This window comes from Erithacus rubecula (genome assembly GCF_903797595.1).
Source record: "Erithacus rubecula genome assembly, contig: scaffold_250_arrow_ctg1, whole genome shotgun sequence".
NCBI lineage: Eukaryota > Metazoa > Chordata > Aves > Passeriformes > Muscicapidae > Erithacus > Erithacus rubecula.
In genome coordinates, this window is record NW_027636072.1 from 26,927 (window position 1) to 32,377 (window position 5,451).

The 5,451-nt window shown below is 53.6% G+C and overlaps 1 pseudogene across 1 annotated transcript; it reads right to left on the bottom strand.

Moving 5' to 3' along the window:
- Positions 1-2,919: 2,919 nt before the first annotated feature.
- LOC306815849 (olfactory receptor 14J1-like) lies at positions 2,920-4,674 on the bottom strand (annotated as a pseudogene). The gene is made up of 2 exons: positions 4,655-4,674; positions 2,920-3,849 (listed from the first exon to the last, which is right to left on the bottom strand). The product of its transcript is annotated as an olfactory receptor 14J1-like (transcript).
- Positions 4,675-5,451: the final 777 nt, after the last annotated feature.

The following is a 5,451-nucleotide window of genomic DNA, read 5'->3' on the forward strand; positions in this document are numbered from 1 at the left end:
ACCATTGTGACATTCTAGAGCCTCATTGAACTGTGGTGACACCAAGCTGGGTGTGAATGTGGATGTGCAGAAGGGTAGGAAGGCTCTGCAGAGGGACCTGGACAGGCTGGATCCACGGCCCAAATCCAACAAGATGGTGTTTAAAATTACCAAGTGCCAGGTATTGCACTTTGGCCACAGCAACCAAAGCAGTGCTACAGGCTGGGGACAGAGTGTCTGGACAGTGGCCAGACAGAAAGGAACCTGGAGGCAGTCATGGGCAGCAGGCTGGGCATGAGCCAGCAGTGGGCCCAGGTGGGCAAGAAGGCCAATGGCTCCTGGCCTGGATCAGGAATGGAGTGGCCAGCAGGACCAGGGCAGTGATTCTTCACCTGTGCTCAGCACTGGTTTGGCAGCACCTCGAGTGCTATGTCCAATTGTGGGTCTTCACTTTAGCGAGGATATAGAGGGACTGAAGTGTGTCCAGAGAAGGGCAACAAGACTGGTGAGGGATCTGGAATGCAGGTCCTGTGAGGAGTGGTTGAGGGAGCTGGGGATGTTTATGCTGGAGGAGGCTCAGGGGAGACAAGGTGGTGTCAGGGCACAGGTTGGAGTTGATGATCTCCAAGATCTTTTCCAGCCTGGCTCATTCTGTGATTCTCTGAAACCACCCCTGGAGCAGTTGCAGGAAGAGCCCTGGTCCTCCTCTTCAGAAGGTCCAGCAGCCCAGGTCCCTCAGGTTCTCCTCATAGCCCCAAAGCCCATCCTGTCAGTCCTGCAGAGCCTCTCCAGCACCTCCTCACTGCCCAGAACAGGGAGCCCCACACCCAGACACACCAGCCCAGATGTGGCCTGTCTCAGTCTGAGGTTTCTCCTTTGCCCCGAGATCACCCCAGAGGGACATGAAGGTGGTTCAAACCCTGGTTTTCTCTGAAGAAGCCGAAGAGAGATTGCTGGAGACCGTTTTCTCTTGTTCCAAGGATTGTTTATTGTTTCATATCTCAGGGACTTTTTGCCTGGCCAGCAGCTGTCTGCTCAGCCTGGCATCCATGGTGGAATCTGCCTGGTCAAGGCAGGGCTTATCTTATATAGTTTGTACTACGTATTACATGTTTACAAAATTTTACCAATACAATACAATTTTATTAAATGGTCCAGCCCTGACCCCATCCAATCCAAGAGTGCCAACATGTCACCCAACATGGATGACATGGAGAAGAAGGAGGAAAAGGTGTCCACCCCTCAAATTCTCCATCTTGGCCACATGTCCCTTATCATAAACATTCAAAAAAACCTATTTATCTACGTACTAACAATCTAATTTACACTTCACTAATTTTGGTAGCTTGTTTCCATTCTCTTTGTGCTGACAACTTTCCCCAGGGGTTAGAATTCAGCACCTGTGATACCAGGGTCTTACTCAGAGGTCTTTGAGACCCTTGCCATGGGGATTTTGAGACCCCCCAAGGAGGCCAGGGGTATGCCCTGGGCTCCCACAGTGGCCCCCTGGCCTGTGGTGCCTCTGGCAAGGGAGCAGCACAAGGCACTGCAGGACTGTGCAGACAATTCCTGAAGCACTTGTAGGATGATCCTGTTCTCCAAGGGATGTTCCTTTGGTGCCAATTCAGGAACTAAAATGGGGAGTGGGACCGGAGAGGAATCGGTAAAGAGGGATGGGCTGGTTGCAGGGGATGGAAAACAGGGGTGAGCAAGAGGAAGAGATTTTTATGAGGAAGAGGAAAGAAAACAAAGGTGAAGCACAGGAAATGCTCTGGGGTGGCTGCCAGGCAGCCCTGGCTCTATTCAACAGCATCTGCAGTGGGACAGGAAACTCACAGCTCATGGGAACAAACTTTTTGGCTGACTTCAGAAGTCAGGACAAACCTGAGTGGTTTCCCGGTCCATCCCCAGCCCTTGCTGGCCCCAGGGGCTGATGGCATTTGTGCTCACTCAGCTCCATCTCCCCACAGCAGCACCATGGGGGTGCTGACGCCTGCTCTGTGCAGTGCAAACAGGGGCTGCTGAGCCAGTGCTGCCGTGTCTGTGCCTGCAAGGATGCAGCACCTGTGTGAGCTGGGGGAGAGGCCAGGGCTGCAGAGGGGGGATGTTGTTGGCAGCTGCATGAGGACGCTCTGGGACGCTGTCCTGGGCTATCCAGCGCAGTGGGGATGGATCAGCCCCTGCTCTGCTGCTCCTTGCAGGCTCTCCCCCTTGCAGGGACCTTGCAGAGCACCAGTCATGCTGTTTGCCCCCAGCCTGCCCACAGCCAGCCTGGGACTGCTCACGGGGGTTTTCTCTGCTCAGCACTGGCCTGGCCAAGTGTTCTGGAGAGAGCCTGGCCAAGGAGCCTGGAGCCCCCAGGCCCTGTCCTGAGGCCTCAGCGCTGCCCCAGCAGTGCCCATGGCCTGTCCCTGCTGCAGCCCCGGCACTGCCGCCCCCGGGACTGTGCCCAGCCCCGAGAGCACTCAGGCCCTGCAACAACACGAGGGGCAGGAGGGCAGCGGGGCAGTGGCAGGGGAACAGCACTGGCAACACCAAGTGCTGCTGCTGCTGGTCACAGCTGCTGTGCCAGCACTGATCTACCGCAGCTCTGCACACAGACATTGCTGCTGCAGCTCCAGAGGAGGGAACAAATGAGGCATCTCTGGAGGAATCTTTGCTAGCACATCTGTTTTTTTTTTTCATTGAAAGTCTCTGAGAGCACAGTTCCTTATTGAAACAGTCTGTGGATCTGAGTTTATTTGAAGTGAAACAGAAAGAGAAATGGCATAATGAATGACCCTTATTTGTGGAAAATACTTAAAAATTAAAATAACAAAAAAGAAAAAAAAGAAAACAAGAGCCTGCAACCAAACATTAAATTGCTATCACAATATACTTTTTTACAAGTTATTTTCAGAAATTGGAAACCAAGTTAATGTTTCTGAAATGGTTTAGTGATCAGTCTCCACACTTCAGCTTTGAGCTCCTGGTTCCTCAGGCTGTAGATGAGGGGGTTCAGGGCTGGAGGCACCACTGAGTACAGAACTGACAGGGCCAGATCCAAGGATGGCGAGGACATGGAGGGGGACTTCAAGTTGGCAAATGTGCCAGTGCTGATTAACAGGGAGAGCACAGCCAGGTGAGGGAGGCAGGTGGAAAAGGCTTTGTGCCGTCCCTGCTCAGAGGGGATCCTCAGTACAACCCTGAAGATCTGCACGTAGGAGAAAAAAATGAACAGGAAAAGCCCAAAGACTAAACAGGCACTAAGAGCAATGAGCCCAAGTTCCCTGAGGCTTGAGTCTGAGCAGGAGAGCTTGAGGATGTGTGGCAGTTCACAGAAGAACTGGCCCAGGACATTGCCATAGCACAGGGGCAGGGAAAATGTATTGGCTGTGTGCAGCAGTGAATAGAGAAAGGCACTGGCCCAGGCAGCTGCTGCCATGTGGGCACAAGCTCTGCTGCCCAGGAGGGTCCCGTAGTGCAGGGGTTTGCAGATGGACACGTAGCGGTCGTAGCACATGATGGTCAGGAGGGAAAGCTCTGATGAAACGAAGAACAAAAATAAAAAAAGCTGGATGACACACCCTTCATAGGAGATGTTCCTGGTGTCCCAGAGGGAATTGTGCATGGCTTTGGGCACAGTGGTGCAGATGCAGCCCAGGTCAGTGAGGGCCAGGTTGAGCAGGAAGAAGAACATGGGGGTGTGCAGGTGGTGGCCGCAGGCTACGGCGCTGATGATGAGGCCATTGGCCAGGAGGGCAGCCAGGGAGATGCCCAGGAAGAGGCAGAAGTGCAGGAGCTGCAACTGCCGTGTGTCTGCCAATGGCAGCAGGAGGAAGTGGCTGATGGAGCTGCTGTTGGACATTTGCTGTGTCTTGGCTTGGGGATCTGTAAGAAAAGTAATCATGGAATAGTACAGTTTGGAGAGGATTTTAAATATCCCAGCCCAGCTTGGGGTCTCTTTCTCCCCATTGCCTGCACAGGGCTCTGCTGCCTGGAGCTGTCCCTGCCAGCAGCTGCTTCCCTGTGCCCAGGGCTGGACTCTGCCAGTGCTGCCAGAGCCCAGCCCAGCCCTGGGGGCTCAGCTCTGCTCTGCAGACCGCTCCCAGCACAGGGCACTGCCCAGGGCCAGCTCTGTCCTTGCAGGCTCTGTTGGCAACATCACAGCAGCCCTGAGGTGACTGGAAAAGACACACTGATGCTGTGTATAAGGGACCCTGTGATGATATCTGTCACTGCCTACTTTATTTAGATTAAAGATAATTTTTTTTAAATTTTTCTCATTCTGAACCGAGAGATGAATATCAGTGTGCAATTTCCCATCATGGTAACCGAGAGCAGTAGATTAAATAGCAGGATTTTCCCTTTTATGCAGCCCCTGATTTGCTGTGCTCCCTGTATAATCTACTTAAAAATGTTCTGCAGTAAATATCATGCTGGGAGGAGTCTTGAACAATGCAGCATCCTCACCACACAAGTAGAACACTTCCATGCCATACGAGCTCTTTCCTTCCACCCAGACCTTGTCCCCCAGTGCTGTGAGCAGCTCCCAGGGCTGGCTGAGAGCTGTCCCTGGCAGGCAGCAGAGTCCCTGCCCCAGCACAGTGCCCTGGGCTGCAGGACCCTGCTCTGCAGGACAGCCCTGGGCACCCCTGGCTGCTCTAGACAAGAGAGAATCAGAGAAGGCACTCACAGAGTCTGCAGGCATTGGGATGTTCCGGCTTTAGGAGATCACTGCAGGAGCTGCAGCTGCCTTGTCCTGCAGCCAGAGGCTTCCTGTGTCAAGGGCTGGGATTGATTCTGCCCCAGTCACTTCTGAGCATCTTCCCAGAAATGGCTGATTGAAGATCTCTGTGCCTCTGTGCTGTGCCCGGAGTGTCTGCGGGAAGATCCCCAGCCCTGCTGGGCTCTGAGAAGAGCTGCTTATACAGAGAAATGTGGTTTTGAAGCTCTTCTTGTTTGCTCAGGTGACCCTCTTCACCAGGAGCCCAGCCCAGCTCAGCAGCACAGACACAGCACAAGGACTTTAATGACCCTCATGGGAGGTTCTGCTGAGGCCATGAATATCAGTCCCTGAGAGGGAGTTGTAGAAAACTCTCCAGAATTCCAAGTCAGATTCAAACTCCAAAGTTGCTTGAAGTTTTAATGGGACTCAGTGAGGAACACAAGTGTGAAAGTGTCCCCATGTTCTAGTCAGAGCAGGAAATTGAAGGCAGAGATGACAGGTGGGCACAAATAGAAGCCAAGTCTCGGTGGCCTGGGGCACAGCAGGGTCTGTGCCACCAAGAGCTCTGAGGAGACACCTTGTCCTGAGCCACTGGGGCCTCCTGGCACAGCCCCAGCAAGGCTGGGCACTGTCACCCCTTGTCCTGCCTGCAGCATCCCCCTCACATCCCAGTGTCCTCAGGGATGTCCTGGGACCAGTCCCTAGGGAGCCTTGGTCAGGAATGGTCCTGGGGGCTCCTTCATGCTTCCAGGGACTGCAGGTTT